Source organism: Triturus cristatus, chromosome 3_2 (assembly GCF_964204655.1).
Source record: "Triturus cristatus chromosome 3_2, aTriCri1.1, whole genome shotgun sequence".
In the NCBI taxonomy this organism is placed as follows: Eukaryota; Metazoa; Chordata; class Amphibia; order Caudata; family Salamandridae; genus Triturus; species Triturus cristatus.
Window position 1 is genome coordinate 1,125,176,623 of NC_140584.1, and position 17,870 is coordinate 1,125,194,492.

The window sequence follows — 17,870 nt, forward strand, 5'->3', positions numbered from 1 at the left end:
CATTAAAAACAAGTAAAATATGTAAAGTCGTCAAACTCCCAAAGTCGTCAAATCGACCGGGCGGAAAAGGGTTCAATATGGTGGCGGTGTCTGTTAGACACAGCAAGTCATATTACAATGTTGGCGGGAACATGCCTTTCTGTGGCGGCTTTGCCGCCACGGAAAGGAATGCGGAGTCTGCTTGCGGGGGCCCGTTGCAGTCCCCCAGGGACTCTGGGGGGTGGGAGGTGCACAAGGGGGCCTTTCAATGAACAATGTGGCAGGCACCGCACGGTGCCTGTCAAGTTGTGCATTGAAACGCACATCTGCCTTTGTGGCATTGCGGCAGGCGGTGCTCTCTGCACCGCCTGCCGCAATGTTGCTGATGCGCCATGCGCCCACCAGTGTGGCGTGTGAATCCTAATTGGGAATGCAGGAACGCCGCACCCTCAGTGGGTGGTCCCATTTCCCGAGGTTATGGCGGTTGGACAAAGTCCGCCCGCCATATTAATGGGGCCCTAAATGTTAAAAATGAAACTTAATTTACTTCCCACACTATTCCCCTACAAAATCCACGACCCACATCTAATTTAAAAGAAATGTACTAGCAGGATTAACATAATTAACATAATTATTTATCAAACAAATATTAAAATTAATTAACTTGCTGCCCTTTACCCGTATAATCTCTACAACCGCAACCTAAAATTAAACCAAAAAAAATGGGTAGCGCAATTAAATTAATTAATTTACCATTAAATAATTATTATTAGTATTTCACATGTAGTTAACAAGTAGAATAAAATAGTTTACTCCCCACCCTTTACCCCTCTAAAACCCACAACCCAAACCTAACAAAATATTTAATTAAACAATTAACATAATTAATGATCAACTAATTAATTAACACTAATTAATAAATAATTAAGAATACAATAAAAAATTATTTAGGTCCCACCCTTCACCCCTATAACTCCACAGCCCACACCCAAAAAAAATAATTACATAATTAATATATTTATTTATCAATTAATTAATCAATATTAATTAACAACTAATTATTAATTAATGAAAAATAAATGACTTCCCACCCTTTACCCCATAAATGCCACAACCCACAAAAAACACTTACATTGAAGAAATGAATAACATAATTAACAAAAATAAATATCAATTGAATAAATTATATTAATTAAAAAGTATTCATTAATTTGTTATGATTAAATTATAATGAATTATAAAAAACACAAAGGTGCCGATTCCGATCCGGTAAAACCCGTGTACGATTCATCGTACGGAGCGTTTTCTCCATCCGACTCGTACCCGGGTAAAACACCTTACAAACCCGCAAGTGCGAATCGTACCAAAACACCATTACCGTACGATTCGTAAAAAACACCGACCGGCAAAAAAATACATACAAATCTGAATCTGGACGGCGCATACGCGACGTCCGGACGGAGTCAGGCAGCGTTTCACGGACCAGCAAGTACGATTCGTGCCGACGTCACTCCGCATGTAGCATTTTTTACGGGAGCCAAAAACTGCCGGGAAATTGAGGACGACGCGAACAAGGAGCACCGGTACGCGACGGACAGCCATGGATCCCAACCTACGCGTCATCCCGGCCCTCATAGCCTACGACCTTGTGTTCCGAAACCGACGCAGACGCCGCAGAAGGTCAGAACAACCACCAGGGGCAAGGGGGGGGGTACAAGGGGTAGGAAACATAACCCACACCCCACAAAAAACAAAGATATGCTGCACAACAATCACCTCCATGGTCTGGTCACTTCGGGGGGCGTGTCCACCAATCCCACGTCCCACCACAACGGAAGTGGACGTCCCCACACCCCTCAGAGCGTGGGTACGGGCCATACCACGTCTACCCCTACGTCACACCAACAATGGCGGTACGGCCCGTACCCACGTCCCAAAGGCATGGTTACGGCCCGCACCCCCAAAGTCAGGGTGCCGTAGGGGTACGGGCCGTACCCTGGCTTACAGCGCGTGGGTACGGCACATACCACACCTACCCCTACGTCACACCAACAATGGCGGCACGGCCGGTACCCACGTCCCAAATGCATGGGTACGGCCCGCACCCCTAAAGTTGGGGTGCCGTAGGGGTACGGGCCGTACCAAGGCCTACAGCGCGTGGGTACGGCACATATCATGCCTACCCCTACGTCACACCAACAATGGCGGTACGGCCCGTACACACGTCCCAAAGGCATGGGTATGGCTCGCACCCCCAAAGTTGGGGTGCCATAGGGTTATGGGCCATACCCAGGCCATCAGCGTGTGGGTACGGCTCGTACCACGACAGAGAACAGATACATAGGGGTGTGTGCCTATCACCCCCAGCAGTGCCCGGACAAATGAGGGGTGGGTGCCTATCACTTGCAGCAGTGCCCAGACAAATGAGGGGTGGGTGCCCATCACAACCAGCAGTGCCCAGACATATGGGGGTGGGTGCAGAGGACTCCCAGCAGTGGACAGAGACATGGGGGTGTGTACATCATCCTCCGATGAGCAAAACTCCATGGGTGCATGAAGGCATCCACAATGTGCTATAATGTTGAGAATGCCATGACAACACATCACTGACAGCAGTGTCCCACTCCCATGAGGATGGATGTTCTTCCCCCACTGCATGACACACCACATGTGGGTGTGAGGAACAATCACACATGCATACTCACCCCTGGCAGTGGCAGCACAATACACACACTGAGATCATGCAACAAGACTGTATCCACATGTTAAACACCACTAAACTAAGAGAGCCTAAGGGAACACACACTGTCACCCACATTCCAGGACTGATAGGAATGTACAGGTGCCGGGGCAGCCAATAAGTTGTTGCCTCCCATGGAAGGAAAAGGGTGGAGTACACAGATACAATGCCCACAATTGTGAGGCAGGTGCCAAAAGGCCCTGCAGAACACGTAACACATGGGTGTGAGGCAGGGAGTACACACATGCATAGTGCGTAAAAGGGAAAATGTCCACATGAAGTCATGTCAATATACTCCATACACAAGTACAGTGTCCACCAAGGATGCCACAAACGATGCAGGTGGAGACATTGCAGAGCATGCATGGCCAAAGTTGAAGGGATGTGTCACACACCGAGGAAATGTTGACACAGCTCAGCACAACAATTGGGAAACACCCTGCAGGGAAGATGTCAGGTGCCACAGAGGAAGGAACACACCTTGGGACAATGTCACCATGCAGTAAGAGCTAACATGACCTAAGAATATATGCAGACACCTTGTGACGGCATGCAGATACCAGGGTCCACCCCATGAGCAGCACACTACAACATTTCTCAGACACCCAACACATCATCACCACCCCAACTCAGGGAGCAGCAGCACCAACAGCAATACCAGAAAAGCAATAGTGTGCAAACGAAAAACAAAAAGCCACATTCAGCTTTCCAAAGAAAATTAGCTACAGTACACTATTCACCAAGCCCATAGGCCACGCCAGATGCGAAGTCCTGGGGGGGGGAAACGTTGGGACACGTCTCCCCTAGCTTGCCAGCACAGTTCACTGTTCCATATCATCCACAGAAGGGGGGGCATCATGTGGGGGGGAAGAACCAGGCACCGCAGGGACAGGAGGGGCATGGGTAGGTGTTGTAGGTGCAGGGATGGACGACTCCACCACAGGGGGTTGGCAGCGCCAAAGGAGGAGGTCAGTATGGCGCTGCACATGCCCGCAAGCTCTTCCAGTGTCTCCCCTGCACCCAAAGGAACCACAGGCCCCAAGGAGGGGGGGTGTCGGAGGGATGGGTTGCAGCGCAACTGGGGGAGGGTGTGGACAGGGGAGGACTCAAGTACCCTGCCCGGGGAATCCCTCAAACGCTTGCGGGGTGGTGTCACACTGGGGCTGAGGGACAGACTGGCCATGAAGGACTCTTTGTCCGACTGTTGGGCAGGAGGTAGTGGGTCGTGAGGACTGCGTGGCTGCTGTTTGCCCCCCGACCCAGTGGCTGTGCTTTCTCCCCCCTGTGGGTGCATGACAGGAGGTGTGCGCTTGGCTGTCCCTGGTGGTGTGCTGCCTGTGTCTGGTGGGGTGCGTGCATGGGGACGTCTGGGTGTGTATGGGACAGGCATGGGAGTGGGAAGTGCAGATGGTGCCGGGGTAGGGGGGGGACGGAGCGCTGCAGGAGACCCACTGCTGCCATCAGTGACGAGTCCATGGACCTCAGCAACATCCGTTGGTCAGACATTGCTGATGACATGCCCTCCATGTATGACACCATCCGTGTCAGCAGTCTGGTGTGGCCATGGAGGACACGCAGCAGCGATGTCTGACCAACCTGCAACTGGTGCAGAATGTCCACAGACTCTGCATTGATGGCAGCAGGGGATACAGGGGCAGGGGGTGCTGTGCCTGGCACGAAGGAGACATGTTTGGTGTACCACAAACTCCCCTCAGAACCCAGAACCCCTTATCCGGCTAGCTTAGTGTCCCATTCGTTAGCCGAGGTTGAGCTCGGCGGTCCCAATGTATAGACAACCCAGAACAAGCGACTTACAATATTCTCAGGAATGGTGGGAATCAGAAATACCTGTTCGTCATTATTCTCAGATCAGTCCACAACAGACTAGACAAAGACACGGTAAAGTTGAAAGAGTTCATTCAATGAACCTCGCGTCCTAAGATGCAGTACTGTGGCTAACATAAGCATACAAATGGTTAAGTTCAGAAGCATCAGCATTGTTACAATATCATAGACATTGAAAGGAGCAAGCATAAGAAAATGACAGTGGGAACAGCAACCTTCCTGTCGCCAGTAAAATAATAGTAGTATCATTAGACTAATAGAAGGTCTCTAGGCTTGAATGGGGGACCCCCCACCGTACAGATCAGCTCAGTGGAATCACATCACAGGATCAGCTAGTCTCTACTCCAGCGAAAGTTCTCCATCACAATGAAACTAAAACGTGCTGCACTGCAATATGAAAAGCACTCGTCCATCAGGTATCTGCAGCTGCGTGCATGTAATGGCTAAATATTGGGATGATCAACCTGCACACAACAACATGCACCGTCTAGTGACCCAGACTGTTTGTGTACACAATGTACAGTACAAGCTTGCTGCTCACTGTGAAGGATGTCAAACAACAGACAGTTCTCATGTGAAGCAAACGTATGCATTTTTCAATTAATGACACGCAACTACAGTGTCACGTGCAAAAGCAGCAAAATTGGCAAGATGGCTTTCTAACAACTAACGCGGTGGTGCAAACTTAGCATTGTACATAGGGAGATAGTAATCATCACTACACCCCCCCTTGCTCGTACCACTAACCACTAGGGGTGCAAATTCAAGAACGCAGAGTTCAAGTTTGACAGAACGGAACCAAGGGCATGAACTGGAAGTCCATAGAAGGTAAGCGAAAAAGTCAGAAAAGAAATTTCAATTATAAACTATGTTGCAGGGAAATTAACCATGTAAAAGGGGAACAAATATAACATCGATGGATGCACCATGAAACGAGCAGGGCAAAAGTCAATCCATCAAGGTATAAGCACAATAAGTTACAACAGCTTCCAAGAGGAAATCATTTGAACGTTCCGCAAAAGTATCTGCCATCCAGTTCAGCAGGGGGAAAGAACACACGTGTTCCTCAACAATCGGGGCATCCAGCACCATTTGTGGACAACAGGTGGGTACATCAAGATAACTTCTGGATAAGAATTCTGTTGCAGCCGTTCTGATGTCCCAATTCCCTAGGACTCCATGTGCTGCAGCACAGGCCATAAACCTGACGCCAGAACAGTCCAACTCATGAGCCACTAAGGGGCTCATCAGTCGATCATAATCCGGGGCAGGAGCTACCGAGTTAGACAGGCACAAATCCAGAGCCCATTCGAATGGACAATCTAGGCAATGAAAGACAGGTTGCACGCAGGTAAAGAAGGGAAACCGGAAGGACAATCCATAGGCAATGCTTAAGGTCGCCAGCGGCAGAGTGCCGTAGAATTCAAGCATCTGTTTCGGAAGATGGAGCAGCCGGGGCATGCTGACTTGTAACGCAAGTTGTGCAGCCATAGCGTAGTATGCAGATCAATAATAGCACCCCAGCTACGAGGGCAAGAAGCAAAGGGAGACCTCCGAAGACGCTTGAAAAAATGGAATGAATAAATGCGGGGATCACACCAAACATAGTTTGGAAGGAGGTCACGAGGCCGGAGCCCACAATTTAGAAAAAATCCGCCAGGCCACTTGTTGACGAGGCATGAAAGATAGTCTGAATCTGAGTCCCAAAATGTAGTGGGAGATCAGTGTTCAAAAGCGCTTGTACTTCTGTGCGCGTGTTAGCTACGTGAAGGACAAATGTTTCTCGGGATGAAGTCAACACGACTTGTTATTGAGACAATAGAGCCCTTATTCTGCTCATCTTGTTGAACTCTGCTTTCAAGGTTGGAATGGAAGGCCAGATGGATACATCGAGCCGGCCATGCGGGGGTGGGAAAAGGACGTTATTACAGAAAACCACTCGTAGTGATAGAGTCACGATGTGAGGAATTCCCACCAGCATCCCACAGCAAGCTTCATCATTGAATAGCACATAACCGTTAGCAAGCAGCGTACAAGACAGTGTCATAACTGGCACACGAATCCCTTTCAGAATGCAAGCTAAATTATTAGCGTGTATGTTACAAGCACCATGCAATTGAATGTGCCTACACACTACAGAATGATCTGGAGTGGAAGTGCACCCTTCACCTATTAAATACACCTCCTTGCTGTCTCTCACGCACCTGTTGTCGCCTAGCACAGACACAAGGGACCCGAGCAAGTGGGAGGCCGGTGATGGGAATGGAGGGTGCGGCGAGAGATGGAGTGCTGCTTTCAGCTCTGGGAGCAGTCTCCGCCCCCTCTGGGAGCTCTGCCTCGGACCCGTCAGCGTCATAGTCGATGTTGGGAGTGGACAGCTCCTCCGCCTGACTCCCCTCGGCCTCCGTGCCACTTGCTGCGCCAGACTCCCCAGCACTGGTGGCCCCGGTGCTGGATCCCTCCCCCACGTCCGTGCCAGTGTCTCCCTCGGTTTCCACCGACGATGCTGTGGGCAAGGTGAAGAGACAGGAAATGATCAGACACCTGTATACATATGACACATGTGTCCAAACATAGCATGAACAGCAACATGAGTAACATCTACAATACTACAAACATATGTAGGCCCTGCACCACACAGTTGGTTGACCCACCATGCCACTGGGAAACAATGGAGAGCATGAAACAACTGCAAATTACTTGATGTCAATTTATACAGAGGAGCTGGTCTCTGGGGACAGTCGAGCACTGCATCACTGGCATGGCACAGTCACCTACACCTGATGCCAGGTACACGGATAATGATACCTGACATGTAACTACAGGCATTGCACGATATGACTATGTCATGTGTGTGTCATGTGTTCCCATGAGCTTGCTGTAGTTGTTTCGTTACATGCATCTGCAGTTGCTGCATCCAACATGTGTCTGCGTGTTGATGGGCATGGCACACTATTACGCACACCAGGCCACATGTGCAATCAGACGTAACGTGTGTATGTATGCATCGCACATGGACTTGCAAGACAAGGACATATCTGTGTAGTCTCAATGTATGTGTGATCAGTCTTGACATGTACTCCTTCATGGCAAGGTGTGTGGACTGTCCTATTTCAAGGACATGTGACCTGTGCCTCTAGTGTTCCGCAACCTGTCTGTATGATAATACATCCTTCTTCTGCACATATGTGGATGTCTGTCACTCCTGTAATGCCTGTTCACTTACACTGGCCCACAGCTAGTTTCATGGAATGTCATGTTGACCTTGAGCACCCACGTGTGTAGCTGACTCTTGGTAGGAGTATCACCTGGCTGGCATACGTGTCCTGGATGCATTGCACAGAACAGACTCTGTATGTAGCATATGTGTATTAGCTGTTGAACATGTGCTCAGTCATTGACATTGGTGTAGCGATGTACCCAATCTTCGTTATTCTTCCCAAATTTCTGCAGGGCACCGCCTCTCCCCCGACCAATGCCGACTTGGCTGCCATGAGGGAACGTGACTGTATATGCCGCTACCGCTTCTCCCAACTGTTGATTGACAACTTGGCCGCAAGGCTGGCACCACACCTCCAACCGCTACACAGGTATCCTACTGCACTGACACCCAAGATGAAGGTGATGGCAGCTCTACATTTCTTTGCCACGGGTACGTTTCAATTGACCATAGCTGATGTAGGTGGCATGTCCCAGACCATGTTCAGCCATGTCCTGCATGATGTGTTAGAGGCCATGTTGGTACACCTGGATGAATTTATACATTTTCCAAATCGTGAGCTGTTGACAGGTGTCAATGGTGAGTTCTATGCCCTGGGAGGGATGCCCCATGTCATTGGGGCCATTGATGGGACACATGTGGCTTTGGTACCACCACAGGCACAGGAGGTAGCCTTTCGTAACCGCAAACATTACCACTCCATCAATGCCCTTGTGGTATGTCTTGCTAACATGCTGATATCCCATGGCTGTGCCCGTTTTCCAGGATCAGCACACGAAGCCTACATCATGAGACGTAGCAGGGTGCCTGAAATGATGCTGCAGCTGCGCAACGAACGTGCATGTCTTGTTGGTGGGTATACTCTGTTAGTCCTGTATTTTTCCGGTATCTTAATATCTTACTGCTTCTCCTGACCCACTTCTGTCCATGATGTTTCCATGTAGGGGACTCTGGCTATCCCAACATGCCATGGCTGATGACGCCTCTCCGCAACCCCAGAACAGCTGCAGAACACCGGTACAACGACACCCATGGGCAGACGAGGCACATGTTTGAGAGGATGTTTGGACTCCTGAAGAGCAGATTCCGGTGCCTCCACAAGACCAGCGGCGCACTCCCATATGCCCCAGTGAAGGTCTGCAAAATCTTCATTGTGTGCTGCATGCTGCACAACATGGCAGTGGAGAAGGCCGTGCCACTCATCCTGATCCCGATGAGCAAGATCATCCACCCGTGGAGGATGAAGGGCTTGGGCACAGGGCAAGTGAGGATGAGGAGGAGGATGAGGATGAGGACATCCGGAGTCAGCTTATCCGCAACTTCTTCTCATGATGGTGAGTCCCTGTGTCTGAGTGTGCATGCTTAGAGCCTTGTGTGGCATGTGTTGCAATGTGTGTGTCGAGCTGACTGTGTGCTAAGTGACATGGAGGTGTGTTCTGATGTGTCATTCAAGTGATGATGTCATTTCACACATTTTTTGCGGGAACACAAATTTATTATTAGCATGGTGACAACATAATTCCTGTAGAGTACATGTACATGTCTGCTGATTACTAGCTCTTCGCTGACTTGTTGTGTGTCTGTCCTCCCCAGGTTCCTGCGGCTGTTGTCTGCTCTTGTCATCATTGCCCTTCTGCTATTCCTCATGAGTATTGCAACGTGTGCTGGATCAGAGTTACATGCACAGACATGGTGACAAGTCATTTTGGGTAAGGAGTGCAGCAAGGCGTTTTGTGGGTGGTACGTGTTTGTGATATGTGGGGACTGCTCCTGTGCATGTTGTGTTACCATGCATACATGTCGACTCACCATGGGCAACATGACGTGTTGCATGGCTCCCATGAATTGATAGTCACCCTTCCTGACAGTCATCTGTCAGGGATTGTGGATTCTGATGAAGGCATCAATGTGTGTATAACGTCCCTCAGGAACATACGGGATGCAAATGGTGGACATGGTGTGGGACATCCCCATGACAGCCTCAATGGGGAATTGCAGCCTCTCCGTGTGCAGCAAGGGGTGTGAGGCTCAACCCCTTCACTTGTGTGCCAGCTCGGTAGGATTTACCACATCTGTGTGTTGAAGGGGGTGTCCAGTTTAGGTCACACATGTTCAGCCAAATGACATGTGAGTCTGTTCCAATGGATGCATTTCCATTAGTGTGAGGCTGAGTAATAAAGGTGTTCGTCACACTCCAAGATGCCTCATCTCTGTCAATGCATGTCTCTTGCCACTTAGCATGCGGCATATCTGGCATACTTGTTGTAGATAATGCATAGGAGTCCATGTGTAGTTTAGCGACATGCATGCAGTTGCTCATGGATCAGGCTCCCTGTTGGGCATGAAGTACATGGTCGTGTATGTTTTTTAGCAAGGTCGACCACACAATGGGCCATCAACAGCTGCTGAGGGTGTGTCTCCTGTGCGCAGGTCGGCCTTCAGTTTCCTGATCCGGTGTAATGGCTCTTTGGTGATTGTGCATGCATTGTCTCTGGGTGTGCCATGTGACACTGGACACTCCTTACTTTACGCACGCACCTGTTGCAGTTGTCCTTCTGACATCCTAATCCTTGTGTGCAAAATGGGGCATTTTGCAGGGAGATGGCGCCTGCTGCTGCGGGCCCTGCACAAGCACCCAGTGGCCACACACACAAGATGGTGTGCATCATGTTTGGCTCGCTCACATATGCCATGCTAGTCCACAGCATCTGTACCTCATGCAGCAATGCCCTCTGCATTATGCACATGATCCACAGATAGATCCACTCCAAGTACAGACAGACCATCCCCCAGGTCCATGACAACATCCATGTCAAATACTGCCCTGCCCTCTACGGAGCTAGTACATCCATACTCCCAGAAAACTGGTCCACTTCCAGGGGGCATCTGCACACCTCAGCTTCAACACCCTGCGCCCCAGCCACCTCACCGTCCAGCATAGATAGCTGCAATGGATCACTGTCTGCTGCAGGATGACCTCCACACTCCCCACCCACACTCAGGAGGCAGTCCACAAACCCGACCCCACACCAACCTTGTACGTCTGTCATCCTAGATCCCGTTGGGCCATCTCCGTGCATCCAACCTTGCCCTGGCCACCGTTCTTCACATCCACTGTACTCCAGCATACAGGACATTGTTCTCCCACCTGGCCACACATACCTGGGATTCCATCCCCGGGTACCTCCACATGAGCCATGACCTCTACGCCTTGATGATAATCTCCCAAATAGGTCTCTCTGCACAGTTTAGCAAGCCCCCCCTCAGCAGCCAGATGCCATCACAGGTGAGTGTTGTGCTCCATGCCTACATTGAATGATACCTTGTTACCCATGTGTGTCCTGTACCAGACTCTGATCCCAGGGTATGGATGGCTGGAGTAGGTTCAATACTCAGGCATAGTTAGACATTTCGTATAAACAATATGGGAGCGACCCCACTGCCCAAGAGACAGGGTACCACAAATGTGTAAAGAAAGAAATTCTCTTGGGTATATATAACCCCCATAACCACAATTATGCCAAGTTCAATCCAAACTTTCAGACAAACTTAACTTGGGTTCTAAAATGCCCAAATCAATAGCCGCATATAACTCAGAGACAAAGAGACAAGATCAAATAAAGATTGTTGTTGTAATTTATTGACAAAAAATATATATCCACATATCTACAGCCCTACAGTTGGGTTCATACATACATTCAACATAAAGTACAAAAACATATAATATAAAATATAAAAATATATTATTTGAGAGCAAGGATGTAATGTGAAATCAATATATTCATCACAGAATGGTATAATTCCAGAATAAATCAATATATGCGTATCACAGGTCTATTCTTTGCACAATAGATCCAAATATGAAACAGTTCCTTGATTTTAGACCAATTCTGAATTACACAGGCGTCGACGTGTTTCGGTGGTAAACTCTTATATAGATCCCTCCTTCATCAGGACAAAGATAAAAACTCTCCAATTTTGTTAAACAGTTTAAAAACCCCACAAAGGGTGTAATCCGCTCAGAAAGACAGATATATGGATGTTATCTGTATTCTATATATTCTTGCTGAAGTACCTTGAAGTCCCTGTCTGTTCAAACTATAAGGTCCTAATGAAAAATGCAAATATCTCAATTATTGTACATACATGTGGGGTATCAGGGTCTCAGCCCACTTAGATCCGGCCCACTGAGTCAAAGAAATCCGCATGGATATTGTCGGATGACCAATAATCAACGCAGTCTTCTCGTTGTCGAGTCGCTCACCCGAAAACGAGAGAAACGGGGAGACAGTACGGCATTCCTAAGGATCAGAATACACCGCATGACGAAGGTGCATTTTTAAATATACCTCCAACGAGAGGACTGCGTTGATTATTGGTAATCCGACAATATCCATGCGGATTTCTTTGACTCAGTGGGCCGGATCTAAGTGGGCTGAGACCCTGATACCCCACATGTAAGTACAATAATTGAGATATTTGCATTTTTCATTAGGACCTTATAGTTTGAACAAACAGGGACTTTAAGGTACTTCAGCAAGAATATATAGAATACAGATAACATCCATATATCTGTCTTTCTGAGCAGATTACACCCTTTGTGGGGGTTTTTAAACTGTTTAACAAAATTGGAGAGTTTTTATCTTTGTCCTGATGAAGGTGGGATCTATATAAGAGTTTACCACCGAAACGCGTCGACGCCTGTGTAATTCAGAATTGGTCTAAAATCCAGGAACTGTTTCATATTTGGATCTATTGTGCAAAGAATAGACCTGTGATATGCATATATTGATTTATTCTGGAATTATACCATTCTGTGATGAATATATTGATTTCACATTACATCCTTGCTCTCAAATAATATATTTTTATATTTTATATTATATGTTTTTGTACTTTATGTTGAATGTATGTATGAACCCAACTGTAGGGCTGTAGATATGTGGATATATATTTTTTGTCAATAAATTACAACAACAATCTTTATTTGATCTTGTCTCTTTGTCTCTGAGTTATATGCGGCTATTGATTTGGGCATTTTAGAACCCAAGTTAAGTTTGTTTGAAAGTTTGGATTGAACTTGGCATAATTGTGGTTTAGGGGGTTATATATACCCAAGAGAATTTCTTTCTTTACACATAGTTAGACATTTCCACACACATATGTCGTTGAATAATGCCAAATGACAGCAACATCTCATGTGCAGAAAAATAAGATTTTATTTTTGGTGGGGTGAGTCTTTTGGTAGATGTGCTAAGGTGCTCTACCGGGGGAATAGAATCCAAAGTTCACAGGGGGAGATGGCATCCTTGTCAGTTGGAGTCATCAGAGTCCAGACCACAGTGTTGGTCATCATTGGTCAGACTGTGACCAGCAAGTCCATGTGGCAGAGAATGTCATTGGGTGAGGTGGTGCTGTTGCACCAGAGGGCCAGGTGCCAGGCCAGGTGACCTGGGAGATGGGGATGGTCCGCTGACTCTCACTGTCTTTTCCATGGACGACCCACCTTCCTCCGCGGACCCTCAGATGCAGGCCTTGACGATGTTTGGGATGCTCCGTCAGATGAATCCTCCTCCTCCTCCCTTCCTGTGTCTGGTGCTGGTCTACACCTGGTGGTACAGGGAGGGTTTGCCAGGCTTTTGGCGATCTGACGGAGTGATTGGCTCACGTCCCTGTGCACCGACAGGAACTCAGCCAGTCTTGCCTCAATCCGTCCTTGGTGTTGTTGATGACTGGCATGATGCTCGACCTGCAGGTTCTTAATCTCATCGAGGGTCCCCTGCATCCCGGAAAGTCTGGACATGACCTGGTCGATGCCTCTGGTATCACGCCGGTATGAGTCCAGGATGTTGCATATGTGTGACATACCGGTGTCCTGAGCTGGCTGGTCAGGTTCGCGCCTCCGCCTGCCTCCACTCCCACCACCCCTGCCCACTTGAGCCTGGCCTGCCCTTGTGGGCACATCGGGTCTACGGGACCCCTGAGGGATGGCATTTGCAGGGTTGCCTGCTTCCTCCTGGGTGCCCGGGGAACCTTGTCCCTTCTGGTCAGACGGGCTCTGTTGTTCAGTGTGAGCAGGGCTCCTGGGTGTGTCCTGAGATGTGGCAGGAATGGGGGTGGTGTTTGGCACAGATGTACCTGACGCAGGTGCTGCAGGGGCTTGGGCACCAGAGGGGCCAGGTTGGTCGGGGTCATCCACGGAGTGGTGAGAGTCGTTGCTGGCAGTGGGTTCGTCATCACGCGTAGCCTGGGACTGTGATTCTTCCCCCCCAGTGTTGGGGGGAGATCGACGACGTTGCCCTGTGTGTGAGAGAGAGACAATGTTAATGGTGTTTCATGCCACATCTATGTTTCATACATATTCAAGTTGGCACAGTTCCTCCAGGTAGTTGGATGTCCCTAGCATTCCTCTCAGTGTCCACTTGGGGATGGGTATGTTGTGGTGGACAGATTGGGATGTTCTCCTGAGTGTTTGACCTGTAGATTGTTGGCTCTGATGCTTATTTGGCTCTGGTTTTGTCTTGTTGTGTCACATGTCCATTGTGGGAGTGTGTACATCCGTTGCCTGCCCCGGGGGTGTGTGCTTGTGTTAGGGGGGAGGGGGGTGACCGGGCGTGCTGTTGTGTGTAGTGTGAGTTGTCATTGGGTCTCCCAGGTGATGTGTCTGTCCCCTCATGGTGCATGCTGGAATGACAGTGAGTGTGAGTTCCTGTGCTAGATACTTGTGCTTGTGGAGTTTGTGTTTGAGTGTACAGTGGTCCCAGGAGGGCCTTGTGCTGCATACAGCAGGGCCCGGTGTCAGCTACCTTGTCAGTAGTTTGCCAGTCCCTGTGCATTGTGCATGGGTATGTACCCATGCCATATGTGCTGAGGGCATTGGTGTCTGCGTCTCATTTCCACAATGTGTGGTGTGGGGCCCACCCTCCCAGCCTCCCGGACATCCAGTCTTGTGTTTGTGGTTGTTGTAGGCTTGGACATGGCCTTGCCTTGATTTGTGAAGGGTGCATGGAGCTGTTAGTGGCATGAGCGTGGTTTTTGAGTGTGGTTGTGTGCGGTGAGTGCTTGGGGGAAGTTGCGTGCATTTGGTGTATATGTGGTGTGGACCCCATTGCCCCCATGTTACGTAAGTTGTTTGTGTACTCACCAGGCTCTGCGACTCCTTCGACTCCGTGTACTCCCACCGGCGGTAGCAGGGCCATCACCTTCTCCTCCCAGGGATGGTAGTGTACGGGTCTGCGGGGCGGCCCACCTCCAGTGATGTTACTCTGGGCATATTCTTCATTCATTTTCCTCTTGACCGCCCGGCGCAGATCGTACCACCTGGCTTGGCATTCATGCCTGGGTCTTCGGACGGGCGCAACAGCATTCACCTTGTCGACAATCCTCTGCCACATGGCAGATTTTGCAGATATGCTGGTCTGTCTGACCAATGTTCCAAACAGCTGTGGCTCAACTCTGATGAATTCGTTGACAAGGAGCTCCAGCTCCGCCATAGTGAACTTTGGATTCTTGTCTGTGGGCATGGTGTGGGGTGTGGGTGTGGGTGTGGATGGTTGTGGGTGTGTGGGTGTGAATGTGAGTGTGTGTGTGTCAATGTTGAGAGGGGGTTGTTTGTGGAGGAGGTTGTGTGAAGGTGTGTGAGTGAAGGTATAGTGGATGTATGAGTGATGTGGAGTAGTTTCTCTGGGGAGTTGTTTCTCAGTGGGGTCTGGCAGCAGTGGGTCTGTTGCCAAGGCTCATGGGTTGTGTGTGTGGGCCCTTTTTATTGGTCCATTTTTGGGTGTGGCTGTGTTTGAATTTTGGTGGGTGTGTTATAAGTGGTGGTTGTGATTTGGGGCCTCTGTTTGCCTGTTTGGATGCGGCAGGTCAGTCATTGAGATGTATTTTGTGGTGTAGACGTGTTTTGTGTTGTTGTGCGAGTCGAATTGACCCTCCTTGTGCTGTTTTACAGTGTCCTGGTTCTGTATGAGTCTTTTACGCGTAGGTACGATCCGTACATACGCGATGCTGGGTGAGGGTGCTGGGGTACGGGGTTGGTGTGCGGCGCGTACATGCGGTGGATGTTCGGTGCGTACATGCGGTGGGGGTACTGGGGGTACAGTACGTACATGCGGTGGGGGTACGGTGCATACACGTGCGGCCCTGGGGAACGGCACGTACATGCGGAGGTACGGCGCGTACATGTGGGGGTGCTGCGCGTACATGGGGGGATGGCGCGTGCAGTTGCGGGGCTGGGCTACAGTGCGGACAGGGTGGTGTACGGTGCTGACATATTTGGGGTTGGGGGGGCTGTACGGCTCGTACACGGGCATGAGTTTACCCGTGTACATGTGTGCTACTGCGTTAGCTCCGTAGGGGTCATTTTCCGTGCGATTGTGTAATCAGACGGACGGTCGGGATCGTACATGCGCGTTCTGACTTGTGTTTTACGATTTGCACGTAAAAATGTCCGGCTCACTCTCGTACACTTTTCCCGACGATATTCAGACCTAGACACTTTCCGATGCACTCTCGTAGACTTTTCACGACGCTATTCGTAGATATTTTTCACGTACGAATCGTACTTGGCCGTTTGTAAGGTACTTGTACGACTCGTACGTAAAAAAATACGGATACGAGTCGTACGGTAAGTTTTTTTAACGGATCGGAATCGGCACCAAAATGTAATCACATAAAATTTCATAACTACTAAAAATGCAACTTTTATAGTAAGAAACAAGCAATAATTAAACAAAAAAATGTATGTCATACATTTAAAATACATACTAAAAAATATACCAAAAATAAAAAATTATATTTCAAACAACTATATTTTTACAAGCGATATTAATGACTTCTATAGTTTTTGAAATCGATATTACTTACCTTCAAATCAATATTGAATGAATGAATGAGTATTTATTGCTGGTTACTTAAAACCATAACATAAAACTTTAGCATAAAACAGAAAATATCAGCTAATAAAAGAAGACAATAGTTAAAAGTCCATGGGCATCAGGCAGGCTTGCAGTTGACTGAGGCTCCAAGTAGTGGAGTCGTCAGCAGGGTTCGAGTCTGTTGCATGAATTTGCCAAACGAGGCCATATCTTTTACTGTGTTCAATGTGTACAATTTATGAATCGCCTCCTTGGCTGTGCGGGTACCCAGTTGTAATAAAATTGGCCGTAGATAGAAACTGCGGGCTGTGCGCAAGGCGGGGCAGCAAAATAGGAGGTGAGCCAGTGACTCGTGTTTGTAATCGCAGAGCCGGCAGCCCTTGCTCATCAATGTTCTCAGTTTAGTGTTATATATTTCTTGAAGTGGCAGAGGATGTAATCTGGATGTTAAGATCCTGAGTAAGGCTGCTCTGCCCACGGCCTGCGTAAGGTGAGGTTTAGAGTTGAACCCTTTTTGTGGCAAGGTTTGGCTTTCGTGCAGGCCTTTTTTATCCAATAGATCCAGATCTAAGGCGCGAGAGTGAATACGAACTTGTTTTTTGAGTGTGCACTTGATGGCGGAGTACTTAATGATCTTGGGGTTCCAGGACTCCAGGGCGAGTTTAAGCTGGTCTGCTCCGGCTGCGAGTGCAGTTGACCATGGGTTCCCAGGTACACAGAAAATGTGTTTTAAAACCGCCTTCATAGATTTCTCTTGGGCCGCTGTTGTGAGAAAATAGTATTTACACAGAAAGGCCAGCTCTTCCAGTAGTTGGTGGTTCAAAGAGAATTCTAAGCGCACTAATGTGTTGCGAGTGCACGCAGGTAGATGGAACAGCCTTTTGTGGGCACTGCAATGTATTTTTTCCAGTTCTTTCGATAGTTTTCCGGGGAATGCTAGTTGGGCGTAGGTTAGGGCGGGCATTAGTTTTGCACGTAAAACTCTCCGGATGGCCGTCGTGGTTGGGCTGTGCAAGGTGGCTTGTAGTTTGCAAAGAGCATAAATAATGCATTTCCCTTTCGTTTGGATTTTGTGCAATTGAGCAGACGGCCGCCCTGATTCTGTGAGCCAGACGCCCAAGTAGTTATATTTTTGTGCACTTTCCAATGTCAACTGGCCGAGGCTCCATCTAGCTAATTTCTTTTTTGGATAATGGCCGAAGATGACAAC